Genomic DNA, 24,709 nt, shown 5'->3' with positions numbered 1-24,709 from the left:
TGTGGCACAGTGAATGACATGTTCATTGAATTGATGCTGATTGCATATAACTGGTTATTTGAGCATAGATGTTTGGAGATATCGCCAGTAGGTGTCAATAGCGTACCGCGAAAATGCAGACAGGTGAAGCGGGTCCCGCGTGACCTGAAACAGGAAACGAGACTTGCTTCTGTGAGATTGCAAAATGTACGCTGTGTAACCGTAAAGAAAATAAACACTTCGAATGTGTATATTTCTGTAATTACAGGTAAGCTGGCGATATACCAGACTAGACTGTTTTATCTGACTGTTACTGTGTTTTGGGACGTTGTGTTAGAGTTTGTTATGGTTGCGACAACCGGGTCGTAGTAAGAGGAGCCGGTTAGCCTGTTGTCATTGCCGTAATATAAAGGCGACGGGGGAATGTTAATGTGAGGATATGAACCCTCGTGCGAGGGAGCCCCCACCGCTCGTTCATGTGGTTAATGCAATGAATGTAAGGGAAAAGAAAACAGGAAACGAGACTTGCTTCTGTGAGATTGCAAAATGTACGCTGTGTAACCGTAAAGAAAATAAACACTTCGAATGTGTATATTTCTGTAATTACAGGTAAATATGTGGCACCAGTTTGAACCTTAGGGAATTCATTCTGCGCCCCGCTACACATGTAATTTATTTTTGAATGGCACGCGATCTACCAACACTACCTTTGCGATCGACATATTGGGCACCCCTGATCTAGAGGTACCAAAGATTAAACATTAAATGGCTGGACCCCCCATGACCTCTGATCCCTCTAAGCTGTGCGCTTGCGCAATTGCGCACTGCTCCTGAGTTCTCCGCACACAGCAATCCTATGCAGCGTGTAAAATAAAGTCCAACCTGAACTATAAATAAACACATAATTCTGTACCATTTTGCAACGCAACTCAGTGAGTGACAAGTGACAACAAGTGGTAACTACAGTAAAACAGTGACTAACACTGTCCAGCCAATGATATGATGCAGTTCGCACGTCTTTACTTACGCAACCAATCAATGTCATTAACGGCGCTTTATGCGTACGTGCCCGTTTTGCAGGTTAGCATATAGCTAACGGTGCAGCGGAGTTAAGAGAGGTAAATGCTGCTAAGCTAACCCCTTACTATGACAAAACGAACGGGCAGCAGCACATCCACTCACCAAGCCAAAGTAAAAAAGAAATGCGGTTCTTTTAAGATGGAATGGCTGTTGGAGTATGTGCGAACAGAAGAACAAGAGGCGAAACTGGGTGAGATTTTTTCTTTTTCAAGTGAGAAAGGGCTGCTCTGCAAAACATGCTGCGAAGCCAAAGTAGCAAGCGAGTTTTCCGAGGGAAAAGTGTGGACTGAATGGAAGTTGGACTACCTCAAGCATTGCATTCAGCAGAAAAGTCATTTGAATGCTGTTGGAATTGTACGAAGATGCAAGATGGGAATGGGGATCGGTACATTATTGCAGGAGAGCACAAAAAAACGAGAGAAGAGGAATGAGCTGTCACACAAAAAGAAATCTGACCCCGAGCAAGTTCAAGTTCTCATCGACAATATTCTACTTGCCATCAAAATGAATGCATCAATGCTGTCGGTTCAACAAATCCACGATCACATGGCAAAATATGTGAGTGTACCAGAAAGCTGGCAAAGCAAAAATTATGCCTTTGAATTTGTGAACTCAATCAATGAGATAGTGCAGAATGAGACGATGGTCAATGTTAAAAATGCACCCTGGCATACCCTGATAGTAGATGAGAGCACAGACATAGTGCACAAAATGCTAGTCCTATATATTAAATACAGGGAGGAAAACGATGTCAACTATAATACTGTGTTCGGCATCATCGTCCAGCTGACAGCATGCACTGCTTACAATATTGTGCAGCTTGTGGATATTTGTGCTACATTTCAAGCATCCAGTGCAGATTGTAAAAGAGGTTTTAGTTTAATGAATCATATCAAAACAGCATCCAGAAATCGTCTTGAAGTGGCACATTTGGACCAGCTGATGCGCATAAAGTCAAAGCAAGAAGCAGACGGGGCCATCAACCTGGACAAAGTCTACAACCACCGGAGAAGTGGGAAGGACAGACGGGAAAAATAAGGTGAAATTTAAGTCCCCGATCAGATTTGTGTTTATTCTAGTATCATTTATTAAGAATTTTCATTTATGGATATTAATCATTAAATACAGTATTTTACAAAGAATTACAAGAATTTACACTGTATCACATTCTTGTGCTACAGCAGACATCTCATTGTGCAAAATGTGAATGTTTTAATGTGAACAAAATTTGATCTCTGAAAAGTGTACGTCTCAATTCTTCCAGAGCAGGATCCTCACCCTGACTTACAACATACTACACAGCTCATGAAAAACAAGATTGTCTTTTTCATTGTAGGTGGGCCAAATCACTTGTACTAAAAGTAATCTAACTGAAATTACTGCTGTAATTTGATTCTTTTAATAAGCCATGTAACTTGTTATGATCTCAGGTGTTGGACAGGTGTGATACTGGTGTGTCCACAGTGTGCACGTCTGATGTTGCTCACAGTGGTCCAAGGAATTCTCAGGGAGTTTGTGTGTATGCTCAGACACATGAGAAATTAGGGGGAACATTGCCCACGACCCTATTTAGGAAGAGGGGGTGTAGATAATGGATGGTTGTGGATGTTTATTTGCAGTGGTCATCTGAGGTCATGATATCCTGGGAATGTGTAAATAACACAAAATGTTTAACACATGTGTTTAGTCAAGATTGAGTTATGACTAACTTTTTTAATCAAACTGTGGTAGTCAGGCACCAAGGGGTTTTAAGTAGCCTACTTTAATTGCCTCCATTGTTGTTTGTGTTGATAAAGAGCCCAGGCTACAAAACCAACTTTCCGTTCTTTTTACTACACCTATGCAATCTATAAAATAAAGGTTTTGATTTGTGAAAAGGAGGTACATGTGAGCTTGACAGTCTGATGTGATGACTGATATTGTTTACGTGTTGATATAAAATGTGTTGTGATTAACATTTTATAACTGGTTACACAAAACAATTCGCCTATTCAGCCTGCTTGGTTTGGAGATCTGTTTTGGTGCAACAAAGAAAATGCAACTAGTAGCCTATTACAAAACATGACTACCTTCCACTTTCATTTTGTCAATGTAAATCTCCGAGTTAAAAAAAAAAAAGGGTTGTAGACCCCTGTTGTAATCCTTTTCACATAACCACAATCATAATTTACAACGTCACAACTTAAAAAAAGACAGAAAACCACTGTTCTCTTGAATTTAAGCAGAGGTTATGGACTACAGGCCCTTCACTCAACAGCAGTGGCACATCATAAACTTGGATCATATCACTAAGTACACGCCATCACCACAAATCCATGATGAGATCAGTTTTCTATAAATACTGGCCAATCTAAAGCCACATGAGACAAGCTCAAGTGAAGCATAGATCTCTAAATTTAACCCTGTATTACAGATAAATAGATCAACTGCAAAAGTAGTGCTAAGTCCTGGCTAACCCTGAAAATAATTTAAAACAATGCACCAGAGCACTGCAAGGATCCCATGACATTTAGCTGGAGTTAAATACTCCTCTCTTTCTCTCTCTGCCTCATAAAGTACACAGGTGACACCTAATCAGGATGGAGAAGCCCTACCCAACCCTACCCAATACTAAATCATGTGTGGGTTGTTAAAGGGAAAGATGGGCTGTAACCTACAGTATTTTGGACCTTAGCTCTTAGCAATGTCTTATTTGGGAAACTGATATTGTCATAATACAATGACATCCTCCTGATCTGGCCCTCATATTTATTTTATTGGTATATCAGTGACATCTGCCATGCAAATTTCATGTGGTTTGCTCTAATCAGTTATAATGTGCCTCTCCTGCCCACAGTTTAACTGCACATACTTGTTCTGTCCAAGTACCAATTAGTAGAACAGAGAGAAAAACAGAGTGAGGAAGACAAAAAACAACCATTAATAAGGGTTTTAAATTGCCTGCCATTTATGAAAAGGTAAAATAATTAACACGAAGTGTGGATGTAACATTATAATCAGTCTGATATTTTCTGTGTTGATGCTAAAAGGAAAAGGAAGCTCCATGATTAATATCAGCAAACAACCATCTACAGCTTCCTGTAGATGTTTTCTAGAGAAACATGACTGTATTAATATTATCCAGTCATTGAGCTTCTCCTGTCACACTGAACCCAGTAAACAGGATTTTTTTTTTTTTTGTGTGGGTGAATCCAGCTTCTAAATCACTTGCTGATGGACATGAACAGTGTGTCCACAAAATAGGAATATTGCCTGGAACCGGTAACTGTATGCAACAGATATGACAACAGCTGTGGCCTCAAGATGTTTAGAAAACAAACATTAAAAATGCAGGACAAAACAGACTAAAACATCTTTAGATTTTGACTAAAAACAATTCACACAAAGCATTTTTAGACACGTTGCTGACATCTGCCACTTGCACATCTCATGCAACAAATGTGTCGACGATCCATAGCGAGTCAGACGTCCATCACCTGTTCTTGTGAACTGCTGTTTTTATTGGATCTTCAACATCTGCCTTGTAATGGCTTTCATGTGGACTGCATATCGATAGGCTCCAGCCCCCCGCGACCCTATGCAGGAATAATCAGTGTAGATAATGGGTACACTGCAGATACACTGCAGATGGAAATGAGCCTTTTTGGCTAAGTCTGACACATTTATATTATTTCATTTTCATTGTCTTTGCTAAATAAAATTAGGGGTGCTCCGATTGATCGGTCGCCGATCATAATCGGCCGATAATTGCTTTGGGAAGTTTGATCGGCTGTCTCTATAATGGCCGATATAGAAAAGCCGATCAGATGGCGCAAAACTCGCGTGACAAGTTTTTTGCGCGCTGCTAAAATGGCTTCTCCAGTTTGGCAATTCTACGTGGTGTGTGAAAAAGACCCAACATTAGCAATCTGCAGCCTGTGTAACAAGCAAATTCCACGAGGCGGGAAGCACCCAAAGCATTTTAACACCACGAACCTCATCCGACATTTAAAGGTTAGTCACGTAAAGGAACATGAGCAGTTTTCAGTTAAGTGCTAAGAGAGAGCGGGAGAGTTCAGCAACTCGCGCGACAGTCACTCAGCTGTCAGTAACAGAGACGTTTCAAAGACAGCAACCCTACTGCAAGGACAATAAGAAGCATAAAGAAATATCAAACAAAATAATGGAATTCATATGCCTAGATCATCAGCCGCTGTCTATTGTGGAAGACGAATTGTTAGGGTTTTTTGGCAGAACAATAAAAGGCGCTTTCCTGCTCTCGCACCAGCAGCACACACCCACCTAAAAAGGGGTTCTTCATTCAAAAGTTTTCAGGGTTGCACACCGGAGAGGCTCTTGCTGCTGCATTTAGCGACATGTTTCGTGCATGGGGAATCCCGAAGGAAAAAGTGCACGTTATTCTAAGGGATAATGCAAAGAACATGGAAAAGGCTATGAGGGACGCCAATCTACCCAGCCTGCCATGTATGGCACATTCACTCCAGCTTGCTGTGGCTGAGGGAGTTATGTCACAACGCAGCGTTGCTGATATAATTGCCCCAGGAAGACGCATCGTGGGTCATTTCAAACACTCCCCGCTTGCTTACTCTCGACTGCAAAGTATTCAGAAAGAGCTGGGCCAGCCTATCAAGAGACTACAGCAAGACATACCTACCAGGTGGAACAGTACTCTATACGTGTTGCAGAGTCTGCTAGAACAGAAACAGGCCCTATGTGCTTATGGAGCCAACTATGATTTACCAACAATGTTCAACGGCGCCCAGTGGAAACTGGTGGAAAATATGATTTCGCTACTCTCCCCCTTTGAAGAGCTCACACAGCGGATAAGTTCATGAACTGCATCGGCTGCAGATGTCATTCCATCGATCAGCACTTTAACTCGTCTTCTAGAGAAGACTGCAGACACTGACCATGGAGTAAAAACTTCAAAAGCCACGTTGTTGGAAGCAGTCCAGAAAAGATTCCATGACATTGAATCTGAGCGCCTGTATAGCATCGCTACAATCCTTGATCCGAGGTGAGAACACGTAACTTATACATTCTTACATTCATGTGTGTTGCTGTGTCGCTGTCAGAGCGAATTAAAGGCAGGCAAATTGAGTATTGAAAATGTTTCAATTCAGAATCAATATAAACTGGAACATATGTAATTTTATTATTCCATTAGGCTCCTTAATTCATATTACAATAATCTTGCAAGAATTCTTATATTTCTCTGTGCTGTTGCATATTTCTTTTCTAAAAAGGATCAGTTGTAAGTATTTCTGATTAGGATTTTTGATAAATTCGTATTCAATTCAAATAAACTGTTTTGTTGTAATTATTCCATTAGGCTCCTTAATTCATATTACAATAATCTTGCAAGAATTCTTATATTTCTCTGTGCTGTTGCATATTTCTTTTCTAAAAAGGATCAGTTGTAAGTATTTCTGATTAGGATTTTTGATAAATTCGTATTCAATTCAAATAAACTGTTTTGTTTTCTTGTTAACAAAAAGGTACAAGGACAGATTTTTCCCTGACACACTCAAGCCCCAGATACGTGGGCTGCTTTCTGATGTCCTGTCCAGTGGACTGGAGCAGCAGGATGGTGAGGTGAGTTTGGCTGCAAGCGGGTCCGAATCCCCAGAGAAAGTACCACGACCTGGCTCCTTGCATGCTATGTATGCTGAGTTGTTGGATGGAGATCAGGAACATGGTGGCAGTGACATCAGCAGCTCAGTCTCATTGCAGTTGAACCTCTACCTATCAGAGCCAATTATCCCACAAAATGGATAGCCTCTTGTTTTTTGGCAGAACAATAAAAGCCGCTTTCCTTCTCTCACACAAGCAGCACAAACCTACCTCTCTGCCCCATGCACAAGTGTTGATAGTGAGCGACTTTTTAGCACAGCAGGAAATATCGTGGATGAGAAGCGCAACAAGCTGTCAGCCAAAAATGCGGAGATGCTTATATTTATAAAGAAAAATCTGCCCTTGATGCAAGAAGTAATCTACTAATCTACATTCTCTACATCACTGTTGCTCTCTCTACCTCTCTACATGCCCACAAAATCTGACTGAGCTTCTGAGAAAAAAGTAACTACTTCAGAATTTATTATTGATTCATGAGGCAGAAGCCATCATGATAGTGCAGCTGTGGTTCTGTTAGTTAACTGCCTTTCTTCTTGATATCCCAAGAGATGTGAACTTGCAATGGCTTGTTAGTCCTGCCCTTAGAATTGAGTTAAAGTTGTAGTTGATAGAAACAGATACAGATATGGAGATGCAAGTTTTTTGTTATTTGTGTTTTTCATTTATTTTTGTTGTGTAATTTATTATTACCTGTGGTCCTTAAAGTAAATTAGAAAAAAATGAGGGCTGACTTGAAAAACTGACTTGAAACACAATTCTGACTATAGCCTTTTTTGTTGCAGTTTTTAGTCTAAAGTTAAAGTACTCTAAAGCTAAAATCAAAGACTCTTTGTTCTGTTATTTTATTTATTTTGGAAAGTTGTATTTGTCAAGCTCCAAGCTGTCCCCAGTTGCTAACCAAGGCAAGCACAGGCTGCTATGTTTTAAGTTGAAGTGTTGCACCTGTTTCTCGCCAATAAATGCAGTTGTCAATTCATGATATTCCTCTTCTTGTAATTTCAATATTTAATTTACATTGTTGTTAAATATAGTTTAATAAATAATGATACATGATAAGGCTTCAAGTAGACCCTGTGATCGGTGATCGGTATCGGACGATACAGCTTCTAGTGATCGGTGATTGGCCCCAAAAATCCTGATCGGAGCACCCCTAAATAAAATTAAATGAAGAGGGACCACTACACAATACAGGCTTCATATATGCTGTGGTGCAAAGGTCTGCCTTTCAAACCCTGACCTTACAAATTAGGCCCAGTTAATAAAACTAGTAGGTTCACAGGTCCAGCAATCACAGAACTGTCTGACGTCTAATCAAATAAGGAAAAACTGCTAGACCACTTCTCATCTCTACTAACACAGGCATTGTTCTACTTCTAACCATGGCTGTCTCCTTCAATAAAGTCAAAAACTTCATCATTTTACTTGCTTTCAGTCTTTTCTGGAATGAGCAGCACTGCTTATGCTGAAAGCACAGTTTATTCAAATTACCGTAATTTCCGGACTATAAGCCGCACCCACTAAATGTAAGATGAAAAAACATGTTGTACATGTACATGCAGGTGTCCATGTTGTAACATGAGATATTTCGACAGCCAGATCAATCGCCTGTAACTTGAATTGGCATCATATGCATTTTGTTGTGTGTTGTCCATGATGAGGGTGTGTGCATGAAGCGACAAGTAGCGGCTTATAGTCCGGAAAGTACGGCAACCGCTTTTAAAAAACAGTCCCTTGTATTAAACCTGCAGCCTGCTACAGTGAGAGTGTATTAAACTTACAACATCACTGCAACGTATGAAAAAAAAAAGTCTATTACACTCCCACTGGCTAAGACCAGTAGACCACTATCGCTGTCAGATTTCGGTCCCACTGCACATCTACAGTGACACTCTACTGTCAAAATCAAATGCATGACAAAAACAATATAGCAATGCACCAGAAAAGCAGAGTCAGCAGTCCCCAGGCAGTTCAGCAGTTCACACCGTACCCACAGTGCAGCTGCAAAGTGGCGTTCCTGTGTTGGTAGGTCAACCCTGCCCTGGAAGCCGAAGAACGCCCACAGTCACTTTGTTTTCTTTCTGGCAACACATCAACACCAGCTATATTGGGGTGTTCCTATCAGTCAATGAATGTTCCCATCACAGTTTGCTATCAAATGTATTGCTTGTGGATCAAATCAGCAAAGCTTGCATCTGAGAAATGAACAATTCATAGCAAATGTCTGTACATTTAGATTTGATGGAAAAGGCTCTTGACTTTGAACAAGCTCTAATCTGCTGGATCAACTAATTCCATTATTCAACAAACATGGACATTAAATATGAGCTTAAAAACAATACCAAAAACCAAGGACCTAAAGTGGAGGCTGGGTTGGTGGAGGGAGCTGCAGCAGGAAACCGCAAGTGCATGAGTATCAGTGGAGTAACATCATGATTGGATGTGATTAGTCAGCTGAGATCACCACATGACTTCAGTGCTCTGCCTGAACTGGTGTCATGTTTCATTAACTTGTGATTCACATAAAAATGTAACAACCTATTGCTTTTGAATTATTCTAAGAACATATTTCTATGATAATATCTGTACATTCTTAAAATCATTAGGAAACCGATTTACTGGCAGAGCATTCAAGTTTGACTGGACCTTTATGGAATCACTGAAGAAAACAATAACTCAATTTTTTTGCAACAGTTGAAAGAGTCGACAGCGCCGAGTGCTGCTGATTAGCTTCTTGTCCTGTCCAGATGGGACACCACAGCGGCAGTCACAATCCTCTTTCTATATTAGCTTGAAAAGTGACAAATCTCCCACTCACATTGACTTTAAATTATACTTTGTTCACAGCTGTAGCAGGGAGGGTTTGATTTAGTCATGTGTTCCTGTCTGTGACAGCCCACAAGGATCCTTGTGCCAGGTCCAAGAGGAGGTAGCATGCAAAAAATCAAGTGTGCAATGTACCACGTGTGTCTGCAGCAGTGGTTTCAGTATGGCTGCATTTATATGTGTTTTTTGTTTGATTTGTTTTTTTCTTTTGAACCTGCACTGTTCAGGGGTTAAACTGTCTAAAAATAAAATGCATCTAGTCTGACCTCAGTAAGTTAATAATGACCTCTTGGCTTGTTAGTTGCTGGTCCACAAAACACACACACAAAACAATTCTGGCAACTCAGAAAACACAAAATTAAACTTGGTAGACTTTTTCAAAAGTCATTCATTGTTGGATAAAATGTGCATTAATAAACACAAACACACACCAAATCTTCCTAAATGGCCTTTGATTGAACCATCACAAAGTTGGAGCAGCCACTATGAACAGAGCAGGAATTCTGTTATCCTGCTGGGTTTTCATCAATGCTAGGGGTTTAACAATCCATTAATCTGGATCCATTCACTCATCAAATAGTGAACAATCTGGTGTTGCGGATGCAAAACAAACATCAGTTTTAGATGTACCTTTATTCTGACACACTGCACATCGGTACAGTTCCACTGCAGCATGTCCTCTTCAAACTGGCCAACAAGCATCAGGTGATGCAGCACCCTAGTACTCTAACTGGGAATTCACACTAAAAGCAATTCAATCCAAACCGACTCCAACCTCCATGTAGTGTCTCTGTCGTCTCAACAGCTGTTGAGGAGCTTAAAGGACAGTGGCAAACGGTCTTCGCCACACTGTACAAAAATAACATCTGTTTCCTTCGAACAACTGTCTTTGGAATGTTTGCTTCATTAAATGCACTGGAGAGGGAGAAAACACTTGAAGCAGTGTGGATTGATACATTTGATAGAAGTGAACATTTCTATCTGTTGCATGAGATGGGACTGACGGACACAGAAAAAGCTTCTAAAATAATTTCTGTGAATTTGCCTTGAACTGTAGAGGCCAAGAAAAAAGATGTATAAATTAAATTCTCTTATCAGAAACAAGTTGTGCATATGGAGGTATTCTGGATTAAAAGGACACACACCACTTAAGTATGAATGTCAAGTCTTAAAAATCCTCCTGCAATGTAGGAATCTACAATGTAGGATCTTATTGTATGTGTGACAATGAAAATGCTTCCAGTCTCAAAAGTCAAAGTTTATACTGAACTGAAAGGACTTTCCCAGAGGTTGGGATGAAAGCTGTAGGGTACAAATAATCACCCTCAGTCTCTCTGTGACAGAGGAAAAGGAGCTGCAAGCATGTAAACTTCACAGGCTAATAGGTAAAGAGGGGGAGGGTCATCAAGCACCAGCACATTCTTCACAATGCTGAACTTGACTCCTGGGGTTGCCACACACTCCACGTGACTGCTGTCAGCTCTGTGTGTGTAGTAAGTGAAAGTGTGTGTGAGCCTCTCATATGAACTACTCCTTTAAACCGGTGTTAAGAACTTAACTCTTCTCAAATCACAGAACCGTTCTGCATTTTCTTTTTCTGCAACAAATGCACTGAAAACCAACTAAATATAAAGCAACTGTTTGTGCATGAGAAAGTACAATTCCCAGCATATTATTTCAGCATTTTTATGACTTTGTCTTTTATCGCTTGTTTTTTCTTGGCTACTACAGGTCAAGGCCAGATCACATAGAAAGCATTTTGTCACTTGACCCTATCACGCATCAGACTGAACTCCGATTTATCGGATGTGCCCGTCCACACTGACTCAGAGAGATGGCATACGAGGCACATGTGACCCCTGGACCCCCCTGTGTTTTTTTTTTTATTGAAATCTATTTCATCTCTCTGGTGCATTTAATGAAGTGTAACATCCACAAACAGCTGTTTAAAAATCACACAAACCCTCTGTTAGTACTGCAAACTGTTTCCTGGTATAGTAAGTACTGATCTGGCTCCTGCTGTCATTGTGAGCTTTTCGGCTTCACTTCCCACCACCCTCTGTAGCGAGATGATGAAGTCAATAAAATTAATAAAGCCATACATAAAAATATGTGGCTGATTTCTGCTTCTTGCTGTTGTCGTGCTTCATGTTTAAAACTGTGGTTGTGTCGGCAAACTTTGTTTTCCCCGCAAATGTCGGGCTACACCGAGCACAGTAGCCTACATAAAGTACACGGTGTTCCGTTCTTTGCGATATCTCAGCCAGTGTGAGCCAGTCCTGTCAGAAAGGGTAGGGTTTCACCCTTCTCAACACCTGCCTAACTATCAAACCAAACCCACATTAAAATGAATTAAAATGAATAAGCGAGCGATCATCATCTTAGCCTTAAGTTTTGAGTTGAATCAGTTTTATTTGCAAGCTGTGTTTGAAGGAAACCAGCTCCAATTTGTAAATGCAGATGGCCGAGCCCAGATTACTATAGCTACATCAACCGCATGGCTCAGTCTAGTAAACGTGCAGCAGTCTAGATCCACTGGCCTATCCCACATTAAGCCAGACGGGGAAGAACCCGACCACAGCCAACACCCAGCCATCCTCCAGCACGCAGCGCTCTTGTCATCAGTCTCATTAAAGTCAGTCTGTCAGCAGGACAGTGACTAGACAAAGAATCTTTACCAGGCCGACAGACGACACAAGTGTAGAGGACAAATAAGTTTTGTTATAAGATAATCAGGAAGAAATAATTATTTTCTGTAGCCTATAGATTTACTCATCTATCATCATAGTTAGACTTTTGTCACTAAGAACTAAATCAAGTCTCTATCATTTATATCATTTATACTCTCATCATTCAGTTTTTTATTCGAGTAGTTTAGTAATGTAGTCAGGTAGATTAGTTAACATTTACAAAAGCCCAAGGCCATGTTGTCTCTTTTGTTGAGAGAGCAGAGGTCAGTGTTGAGAATTCATTCCTTCATTGATTCACTGGTTTATTAATTAACTGAAATGATCCCACTCCCAGTCATAATAATTACCCTAAATTTCCACTTAGTGGTGGCAGTGGTCACCGATTCAATTCCTGGAGCTGCAGGATTAAATCTGGGTGAGACAAGTGACAAAGTAGCGCTTGCCTCACCCTCATTAACACCACTGTGGTGCCCCTGAGCAAGGCACTTAACTCCAGTGGCTCCAGTGAAGCTGCTCAGTGGCCACAGGTCAGTCTGTGGTTGTACCAGGCAGCTTCCAGGTGTGAACATGAACTGTGTGAATGTGAATAGGGCGGCACTACAAAAGAGATGTGACCTTTCAGGGGACCTACCCTGAATAAATAAAAGGTGACAAGTTGGTCATACATGAACTTGGTGCCTGTTCTCAAGATAAAACTATGAAGCTTGTATTTAAAAATGCTACAGCTACTAGTGGAAAAACTTAGTCTGGAGCTCTGCTTCAGACCAGAGTCCTGCAGGGTCAGGTATCTGCAAAAACCTGTGTAATGGATAAAAAAATATGTTTATATTAATTCATGGGTAAAAACAGACTAAATGTGGGTGGCATCCTATTAGCTGGGTGTGAGTTGGGAGTGAAATAAACATTTCAAATTAAAAAAATAAATAAAAGGTGCAGCTTCTTTTAGACATCTAATCTAGCATAATTTTAATCAAGCCTAAAAAACCAATACATTTAATGTGAAGGCCTATGACGCCACCTTTGTATCGGGTTCGGATTTCATTTAGAAATAACTAATAAATAATAATAATAAAGTCGGGTCTGATATGGAGCTTTGCAGGTGCAGGTTTGAAAGACTGGACCCGTGCAGGACTCTGCTTCAGACATATCTCTTCTTATTTTAAATAGTAATTAGATATATTAAAAGCTGAACAGAGATTCCAACTACTTTTCACTATCTCAACACAAAATCAGTACTTTTACTCCTTTCTGACTTGTAGGTTTTAATCACTACCACAGCATTTGTGGTTTAAAAATTATCCTCATAATCCTTTAGCTCCAGCATACAAACAAGTTAATCAACTCTTAGTGGAAAATCAGTTATAAGTCAAATGATTAATGAATTTCAAGACCTCCCTCCAATACACAACACTGGTTTACTGAAAGATTTTAACAGGAACATTTCAGAGGACTGCGACTTGACTCTGATCCTGTTTGTGTTATTAAATATTACATGCTGTAGTTATTATGCCCCAGCTCCCCCTGAAACACCATCAGTACAATACACAGTATTAAACCGCTGAGGGGACTAGGACAGATAGGTGACCACAACCAAATACATTTGCTTTTTTGGGATTATGTTCATTTTATAGAAACATAGCCTGATCTAGTGTTGCACGATATACCGGTACTAGTATGGTACCGCGGTACTGAGGCATTTAAAATGGTACTATACTGCATTTGGATGGGACCGGTACTTGCAGCGCCCCTGATCATTTCTGTAATCACAAATTCTCAAGGCAATTTATTTTCATCAATCATTCAGATTACTGGCATCACCAAATCTAGCCACACAAAGCTACTAAAGATTAAGGCTCATTTTTCCTCCTCCATGCACAGGATCCAGCCCTGTGCCATATTTGTGTCTGTATCTCATGTCAGGCCATTACCTAACTTAGGAAGACATTTCACTCACTGCACTTCTTTGTCCATTTTGTCCTTCCCTTTCCAATTCACAACACTGACGAGCACCAGTTACATAACTGTACTATGCCACCACTCTTCCTCTGTGATTTAATAAGGCCAGCTAATCAATGTGTGCTGTGCAGATAACATGAATCAGCCGTCTGCTCTGTAGCTAACCATATTCTTTTGTCCTGTACTCAACGTTTTGCTCTGGCAAAGCAACGTTGAGGACAAATTAGCCAATCCGGTATTTAATAACAGTGCTCACGTTATATATCAAACCCACCGAGTCACATCTAGCTTTCATCTCTGTCTGAATTACCAAGTGAAGTTGTTAGAGAGCTACATGCAAAGGCAGCACAGATTATGCTCACTACTCTGAATGGTGTCACATACAATCAAATTATCAAGCCAATTTAAGCCGATTATTTAATTAGTCATGATGTCACGGCCATAACATCATCACTACACATGCCCTCCAACCCAACCTAAAAAAAAAAAAAATAATCAGTGGTGACATACCACTGGCTTGAGAGCTGTCCATGCACTGGCTGTTCCTGCTACTTTCTTAGTTTTGTTAGGTATTTTTAGTCAGATAGAAATTGGATAGATACTTTATGTATTAGAAATGTTTAGTGGAGATAGGATGTCTAGTTAGACTGTTAAATGCTTAGTCATGCTTATGAGTTTCTACAGGGTACATCTGGTCAAGGATAACTAGAGAGAAGAGTTGATGACTGTCAGCAGACAGGATGTTTAATATTATTATTATGATGTGTATAACTGTAGCCTTAGCCATAATAGGTTCTTATGTTTAAGCCACGACATGTTACTAGAGGTCGTGAGAATGTTTTTAGCTACACACCACTTAACCAACAGACACACACACACATTGATTTGCTTCATGTTTTGACTACTGCTATGACCAGCTGCAAAGCTGGCAACAGAGACGTCATGGTTGACGTTTCTGTGTAGTATGGGGCTAGCCCAACCAAAGGGATATAATGTATAGGCCTGGTGGATTCAGGGTCTTTCATCTTACATCTGCCTGCGAGCAGTTTGGAGGTGCAAGATACCTGAGCGTGTAATGTTAATTTTACCTGTGATCCTTTGAATAAATCAGCACTGTTTTGAAGTTACTTGGACTGCCTCGTCTCTCAGAGTTAGCAATGGTAAGACGAACCATATCCTACAGTTTCCATCAGTCTTTTTTTTTTTTTTTTTTTTTTTTAAAGCAGTAGCTGCTTCTGTGCACCTTTTCTCGACTCGCCTGGTAACTGTCTTTTGGGAAGGCACAGGGGTTTCCCAATCACAGGAACCTTCTGAAACACGTCGAGCCAAGTAACGCAGGTTCTGCATTTGTTTCCACTACCATGTGCCTGCCCACTCTGGAGGTGCGGTCCAGGAGCTACATTTCAGCACCCCTCAGGAGGTAGCACTAAAATCAAGTTCCAGGAACGCAGGGGGGAAGGGGTGTGTGCGCCTAGAGCAGCTGCCAATGATTGGTTAAACGTCCGCTCTCCACACCTCAAACATTAGCACTGTAGAAGCACATCTGCTGTTTTAGAGGCAAAATGAGGCTTCACTTATTGGTTTCTAGGAAAAACGGGGGCCTCAGTGAGTGGACTATGGGCAAAGTGGTGAAGACGTCACATTTCTACAAGTCTGTGTTCTGTTTGTTCAGCAGCTGTTTGACAAACTGTAAATACAGTCTCCATTACTGACTGTTGCATTATGGAGTGATATCTGTTCTCCCTCTGCTCAGCTGTCTGCATGTATGAGAGGGGAGCAGCCCCTCCCTCGTCTAAACAAAGACCAACACAGGGAAAACACAGTGGAAAAACAAAGCAGGATGTCCATGTCAAACTGGGGGCTTACGTAGGGTGAAGTACGGGGTATACTGCTAATTAGGTTCCAATAGTGGAAATGCAGCAAATGTATTCGGGTTCCACTAAATCCATCAGCCTGTGAAATCCCACCCCCTCAACAATACTAAGAGGAAGCATATTGTCTGAAATAATTTAATCACCAAAGCAGTTATTTATGTCATTCGCTGTCACATGAACATATTGGAGCAGCAAATCCAATCATTTTGCATTGTCGCCCCATCTCATCTTTCTGTTGCTGAAGCTCAACATTTCATGGTGTTGTAAATCGTGCTGGTAGGACTGTGAAAAGAACTGTAGCTTCATCCCACATGATAAGCAGTCAACAATGTTTTCCAGTTGAGTAAAATAATATCACACTTCACTTCGTTGCTTTTCTGAATCTGCCAAAATATCTCCTGCCTGCTCTCTGTGCGAACTGTGTATAGCACACAGCCAGGAGTGTCATAAAACTTGGTTTTGCTTTTTTACAATGCAAGAAAAAAAATGCACCAATTTTTTAAAAATATTCTACAACTTTGACCTTTTTGACTAATCAAATAAGCAATTATTCATGCATATCCTTAGTACCATTGATTTTGTTTTGTTGGCATTAAAGAGCTACAGACTCTCACTGGCCACAAAAATACTTTTCTTTGTTTGAAAGGTTTCCTCACTTAACACATTAAGCCAACCTCAGTGTACTAGTGCAAACAAAGACTGCAGGATGTGTTGCCACATTGTCTTTTAAAAGTTGCACTTGAATACACCACATCTGATTGCTGACATGCACATATGCTGTGCACCTGTGTGAATGCAAATAACTAGACAGTAGTCACTGATCCCAGTCCAGAAAACATCTGATTAAACAGCCTTGTTATGTGGTAGGAAAACAAATTCAGATATATGGGATATATTCAGCGTGTTCATCCAATCATACAGTGAATGATTAGGGCCAACTATAGACATTGATGCCCGAAAAACCATAAAACTACAGCCAACCACTGACCCCAGATGCCGTCAGGGTCAGACTGGGACCTGGAGTTTGACCCAGAGCAGCCCAACATAATTGGCAAATGAACGCAGTCCACGCACTGGCAGGGTTGTCTCAGTAACCTAAAAGGAATATTTTCTTCCTAGTAAGGTTACATGTAAATTATCTTGTACCTTTCTATGCTATTTTTATTATTTGTTCTTTATTAATTTAGCACATGATAGCTATGGTGAGTGATAAATGGCCCAACCTGATCACCTCATCACCAGAACTAGTTACTTGACTTGTTACCTGTTGTACCTACCACGTGCCCTCCTCTACTCCAGAGCATCCAGAGCTTTCCATTCTAGTCGGCAACTACTGCTGCTGACTTGAGCTTCATATCACAGCCCAGCTGTGACTTTTCCTACTTATCACTTTAGTGTGGGAAACCACTCTTAATTTGTCAACACGATGGCCCTAGTCCTCATTTTCCTCCTCTGTCACATCCCTGCATCCCTCACCTCCCGGCTCCCTACATTCCCTCTATTACTGCTGACATTACAGCTGCTGCTGTGAAATAAGTCTGTTAATTTTCAGCACTGGGAGGCATCACTTTCAAGTGCTTAAAGTTTTTTCTGTCTTATTTTCTCCTGGCCAACTTTTTCTTTGCATTTTCTGTCCATCCTGAGAAATGTTAAATTTTGTGTTCCTGTTTCCTGTCCACAACCATTGCTCCATTTACCCAGCAAGCAATGCATCTGTAGCAGGCCAAACTCAGGAAGCACTACAGTAAGAATATTTACATCTTTTGTTCAATCTGGTGTAAAAAAAAAAAAAAAAAAAAACTCTCTGGAGTATGCAAGATGTGTGTTTAAGAACATAGGCTGCATCTGGTGCTTCTGTTTAACAGGCAGCAACCTCCGAGGCTGAGAAATTGAGGCAATACGCAAGTGCCAAAACCTGCAGTTCCTCAAATGGCCACTTGAGGCTTGCTTCAAAGGGGAGTCAATCCCCACAAACTCACGTTAAAATGTTCAACTTTACAGCAGAAATAAACAAGTTTTTTTTATGCCACATAGGCGGTTGGCCACTCGCAGTCTAGAGAGCTCCACTCAAACTCCTCTGTGCACATTTTTAGATTAGACGTAGTGCAGGGTGAAGCACTACCAATATAGCGATGGCCAGACTTAAGCTTCATAACTGCTCTTCAGAAAACCAACGGGTGACGTCACGGTGGGTCTGTCTAGTTTATTTATATATCAGTGGCAGTAACATGGGTGACCATGATACAGCATGAATCCACATCAAGTGTTGTATTTAAACCTAAAGAAACACACCTTAATGACAGTAGCAAATGATGGGAACCATGGCAGAACCTGTATCACTGGTTTCTGCACTGTTAACTTGGGTTATGTATTTTATGGTTAGTAGGACTGACGGCCATCTACACAGAAGGCCAACCAGCCAATCTGACATTTGACAAAATCTCCAGATTACCAGTTCGCCTATGGAAGTTGTGTATTTGTTTAAAGCACTATTATACTGTTCAAATATCAATAGCAGTATAAGCTTCAAACATCCAATAAAATTACATAAACACAGCCTCTTTTCCCTTTGGAAAATGGCCATGGTGCAATGTGAAATAATGCACTCCAAGGCATTCCAATATATTAAATCATGGTTTCAGCACTTCAGGACACGTTCTCATACATATTTACCCAACATCTAACCAGAACAAAACAATGTGGGAAAAAAACAATCACACGGTGAACAGGATAACAGAAAATATTTCGTAGAAATTAAAAGTGTTATGGTCATATGACTTAAGTTTCAGCGAATGCCTAAAATACCTTAACCTAATTAGTTATTTTTTCAACTCTGGTTAACCAGAGTCTGTATTACCAACCCATGCCTTCCTAGCACAGATACTGAAGGCTTATCTGGGACTGGTACATTGTGTCATTGAGTTGAGCTTCACAAGGTTGGCAAGTGGCCCTCCTGGGTGTCTGTGTGTGTTCACCCCTCCCCCACACTGCCAGGGCTTTGGAGCAGCTGCACAGGACTCTAGTAATCCTTGTATAAAATTGACATAAAGCAAAAAAAACAAAAACAAAAAAATACTATGGATATTGGCACATTTAGGAATCTACTGTATGTTGCAGCCAACCAAGGCTAAACTGCAATATAAGCTTAATCTGTGGTAATAATAAGTTTGTAAAGAGTAACACTTCAAACTGGTTAAGTACAACTGTGGGACAAAATTCTAACTTATTTTAATACTTAAGAGTTTATCAATATAGGTACAAAGTGTGCTGAAACAAGAAGTTAGTTAAGTAATGAAAGTATGGCTCCATAATTGAATTAACAAAAATAAAGCTAAAGAGTTAATTCAAAAGTTAGACTAAGTAAAATAGTCTCATTGTTATTTCTACTAGCTTGTTATAAATGATACCGGCTGATTAACAGATGAGATTAAAAAAAAAATAAAAATCACCAAGATGCTTTTAATTCATAACTAGCAGGAAGGAAGGACGAGCTCGCAAATACAAACCACGCACGAGCTCTGCCCTACAAACACATGCGCACTGCGCGCGCGCCTACTCACGCGCTGATGCTGCCCATCCCCCACTCCCGAAAGAACATGTAAAATAAACGCTCAAGACATCGCAATAACCAGCCCAAACCTTGTATTTACAATCATGCGTGTCCACTCCACATGTGGGTATAATTTATAACGACAATAATCACACAAAATGCGATAAACACTCACCAGAAGCTCCAAACCACACAAGGGGGGTGCCTTCTCCTCTGTGCTCCTAATATGGAATCTCCTCCTCCACCACCGTTGTTTTCTAGCTCTAATTAAACCTCGAAAAAAGCGTTATAACGGCCTTCGGACCCGGCCAGTCGATGCCAGGGATCCCCAGTGACCGATGTGTTTTGGATACACGGGCATATATAATGATCAATCCCCTTAAAAATGAGCTGGATGGACAGTTTGGTCTAGATTGTAGGTTTGCTCGCTAGTAGAGAAAAGAGCCAAACGGTTCAGTAGCAGCCAACGGCTTCAGACTGAAATACAGAGCAGCTGACCCGGCAGGCGAAAATGAGCTAGGCCTGAGCTCCTCTCCGCAGGAAGCACACTCCAGTCACATAAACATCAAAATGGGTGTCGCAGTATGGAAAAGGATGGTGTAGTCAGGCTGGGGTTGGTATCTCCTCAGAAAGACCTTACATTACATATTATTCAAATACATTTTAGAACGGTCCACATTACAATTAATACACATCTGTTTTTACTGCAGCTGTAGGCGAGCTAGTTTTGGTGTTGTAAGTGAAAGCTACAGAAAAAGAAACAGGCCTACGGTTTTATTTAGTTTAGTGTGCCACCAATTTTTCACCGCCTAAATAAATTAAGATAGCTGTGGATGAAACACTGAATTGCCCCAACCCACTCTATATACTAGTGTTGTGGTGCTGATAATAACTGGAGAAATCTGATGCTAAACCATAAATCAAAATCTATCCTCATTAACCCATAGTGTCAACTGTAAATCCAGTGAGCCTCCAGTCTTCTCATTTATAGTTTCAGTAAAGTATCTTGTGATTTATATTGAACATAAAAAATCTCCACGGATAGATGAAACAGGTGTTTCTGTCATTGAGCTATGACCAAATAAATATTTGAATGGGAAATAATTTTGGCCTAGTTATAATGGACTGAAATGTAACATTATTTTGTTGTTCATCAGTAATCTGTCCGTGCGTGTTTAGTCTATATATAAATAAATTCCAATAATACTTGAGTCTGGAGAAGAACAAGGGCAGATTTACTGGAATGAAGCCTAACTTCCACTGCAGATACTAAAAGTAACCCAAATCATCTCAAGCACAAAACCACTTTTACCCACCCAATGTGATAAAAATTATTCCAAGTGGGCAGAAAGCTACCATTTTTTTGCAACAGAGTAATTAAATCATTATACCATAGTAGAGTTTACAGTTGTAGAGTTTTCTTTATTCCAATGTATTTATTGCACAATAGTATTCTGGGTCTGTTTGACATGGCTAAATTTAACTTAACTTAACTTGTGTTCTCAGTGTAACAGTGGAAAATTAAACAATCAGTGAATCACCAGTTGGAGGTGGTGAGGAGGGGGTGGTGGTATTTTCTTCATATAATCTCCATGATACAAGGAAAGGCAGGAAGAGGAGGCATTGCTATTCAAATGACACGCACAGACTTATATTCTACAGATGTAAACAATGGAAAAGAGACAACTACTCATGTATGCTTGTATGCATTAACTGAAAGCATATGCTTGCCGACACACACGCCCAGCCCAGATAAGGCCCAGCTGAGACAGACACACACACACGTAAAGCCCTGAGGGTGGTGTGTAGTGTGATCTTTAGCGTGGCTGTTAAAGGAGAGTGGAGGATGGGTAATGAGTTTCCTACAAGGGGGACAGCAGCGTATTTCCTGCCTGTACTTGCCTGTGGAAGGGTGCAGTACAACAGGGCCCCTCCAAGTGTGATGGTGGTAATCATTTTACATTGTTCTCATTGGAAACATTTTAATGACTCTATTTGTTTAGCTTTGAGAGGAAATACGATCACAGCAGTGGTATGTAATTTTGTAGGTTTTGTAGTGAATGAGGAGAAAACCAGTGATGTAGAAAAATGTCCTGTGTAGCAAATTGTGAAGTGAAACACCTCAGAGCGAGGCAGGCCCCTGTCAAGGTAACAGCTTCCTGAGAAACCACAACATACCATCTCTGTGTGGCATACAGCCTCAGTGCTTTCTTCTTTTCTGTTCATTCTGCAGCAAACGTACCACATCTACTACTACTGCTAATGTCTACTTTAATAAAACATGATTTTAATACAGCAGCCTAGGAATGCAACCCAAACAGTGATGCATTTTTAAATCATTAAATAATTACAGTTTGACTACTGTCCATAAAACTACATAAATAGCATATTATTAGCACTTTTGCATGTGCACACCTATTATCATAAAAGGCTGTTTGCTGGGGTCCAGCAAACAAACCATAATATCTTGAATTCGGTTAGGTGATAGAATTTGAAAGTCACATTCTATGTGGGCCTGGATGACATATCGCCTGTGCTTCACTTTGTGAGAATATTCAGCTTATTAACCTGTGTACTTGTGTGTTTGGCAGGGCTACAGAATATAGGGGTGGTTGTCTATAATATAGACATTTAAAGAAATAGAGCTGAATTTTGGGATATACGCTTACTCATGTTCTGACTGAGGATTGTTAAAATGGGTACCACTCTAATATCTGTACGCCAAATTAGAAGCTGGACCGAGGGAAACAGTTGGTCTGGCTCTGTGCCAAGACAACACTGACTGTAGCAGCTCGAAAGCTCAGTAATTAACAGGTTTTATAAAATTAGTTTGATTCTTACACAAACAGAATTGCAAAAAAAGAAGCAGTGGTTTTAGACGGAGAATGTGAAATAGTGTATAGTATAGTGGAAATACTTAAGTGAAGTACCTCTGAATTGTATTTTTGTATAGTTCTGATGTTAATAGCATTTCTTCACAGAAAACCTTTGGACATGTTGCGCTAGTAAAAACACAGGTGTGAATAATAAAATTAATGACTTCTGAATTCCATTTAGCTTGTGTGTGCTGTCTCACTTTCATACTGTTATGGTTCTATTGACACACCTCTCCTGCATTTACACTTGGCAATAACATGCAAGCTATATCTGCAAACATTTATGTTAATAAAGGTATAATGCATAATCAGAAAAGAATGACAGGTCTTCTCTTGCAAAAAGTTATTTAAGAATGAATGATGCCTGTACATGGCACTGCTTTCCCTTGCCTGAAGCTGGTTATTGGTGGTTTTTGCAACTAAATGTCCTATTAAAATCTGATCGGTGTGGACAAACATGAGTTAAAGTGAAGGCATATTTGTACCAGGTGTAATGGCAAAGACCCGTGGATCGGATGTCATTATCCAGATAATGCAGATGCAATCACAGACCAGATTTATGGGGTCTTCAATGGAACAGAGCAATCAATCATGTAGGAAATTCTATGACAAGTCAAAATATCCACTGTGAAAAAAAGCCTTTTATGTTTCTCCATTTTCTCTGTCACATGCATATGTAATGCATTTGGTTTTGTAATGTGAAGACACATGAAATAGGATTTGTGTTTTTGTAATGAAAAGTTTCCTTGAAAGGTTAGAGAACCAATTTTACCAGTGTATTTGAAATTTACACACAGTATTCCCACAAGCAAGACTTGAAGGCATCTCAATACAACAGGAATTGGAGGTAGTAGTAATAACAAAAGCCATGAGTGTACTCAACTGGTGTATTTGTTTGTACATGTACTTTCATTTCAGGGCGTTTTTCAATGATACACGAAAGGAATGCAACAAAACTAGTTACAAGGGATTTACAACGTGCCATTTAACCTCTGTCATTTGTCCCAAGCAACACTCACACGGGACTTGAGTCATCCAATTTTGGCAGGAGGTATTATATAACAGCTCACCAAAGATTGCATGTTTGTTTTATAGTACATGTGTTTACTGGAACGGAACGATACGAATTACAACCTGTGACACTAGAATTGTCCTTTGAAAAATTAACTTCCGCCATGTGGAGCTTTAATTGCATCAGCTGTTACATATGCACGTGAAAGTAATGAAACTTTCCATTTAAATTAAGGTGAACAAGAGAACAGGAATACCTTAGTATAGTTATTAAAACTGAAAAACAGGTTGTTGTATTACTGTATGTTGGTATACTTTATTATAAAGTATAGATTTTATTGCAGACTTAAATGTACTGTATGTGTATTTGAGATATACCATATCAATCAATCAATCAAATTTTATTTGTATAGCGCCAAATCACAACAAAAGTCATCTCAGGATACTTTACAAAGTCAGGTCTAGATCTTACTGTTATATGGAAATGCTCTAGGTGAATCTCTGTTCATTGTTTAGCTCTCCAGCACACTACTTTACTGTTTTGGTTTGTCTCAGTGCTCTACTAGCTTGTTTCTGGCTACAATAGTCTGCTAATGCCAAAAAAAAAAAAAAAAAACACTACAAAACCTGCTCATCACCAAACAGCTGAGCTGGTGAACATGATACGTTTAGCAGCTGAAGAGTTGAATAATTCCCTCAGGAGGTGGTGGAAACCAAAAACATTTAATGACTATATTCATCAGGTGCCCAGAAACGCACGTCCAAATGAATTATATAGTCACTGTGTAACTGTTGGATGTGTAAATGTGTTGTCTATGTACAACACATTTACACATCCAACAACTTCACGAATTATAGGCCGGTTTCTCTGTTGTCACAATTTTCAAAAATTCTGGAAAAACTCTTTAATAACAGATTAGATACATTTATTGATAAACATAAAATCCTCTCTGATTGCCAATATGGTTTTAGGTCGAACCGATCGACATCTTTGGCCATTACCGACCTGATGGAGGACATTACAAGTGCCATGGATGAAAAGAAATACACGATAGGAATATTTATTGACCTAAAAAAGGCATTTGACACAATCAATCATGAATTATTAATGTGCAAGCTAGAAAAATACGGGATCAGAGGAGTGGCTTTGAATTGGATTAGTAGTTATTTGACGCAGAGGCGCCAATTTGTGAAGTTGGGTGAACATCAGTCGAGTGAACTGGACATTGTATGTGG

General features: G+C 40.0%; 1 protein-coding gene across 1 annotated transcript in view; it reads right to left on the bottom strand.

Moving 5' to 3' along the window:
- Nucleotides 1-20,256, bottom strand: part of LOC109972169 (F-box-like/WD repeat-containing protein TBL1XR1) — a 67,369-nt gene extending 47,113 nt beyond the window's left edge. Inside the window, exon 1 of the mRNA XM_020620863.1 lies at nucleotides 19,762-20,256. The gene's annotated coding sequence lies outside the window, so the exon portion shown is untranslated. The remainder of the gene's footprint in view (nucleotides 1-19,761) is intronic.
- Nucleotides 20,257-24,709: the final 4,453 nt, after the last annotated feature.

This window comes from Monopterus albus, unplaced genomic scaffold (genome assembly GCF_001952655.1).
Source record: "Monopterus albus unplaced genomic scaffold, M_albus_1.0 scaffold250.1, whole genome shotgun sequence".
Classification (NCBI taxonomy): domain Eukaryota; kingdom Metazoa; phylum Chordata; class Actinopteri; order Synbranchiformes; family Synbranchidae; genus Monopterus; species Monopterus albus.
This window is presented reverse-complemented; position numbering and strand designations above follow the sequence as displayed.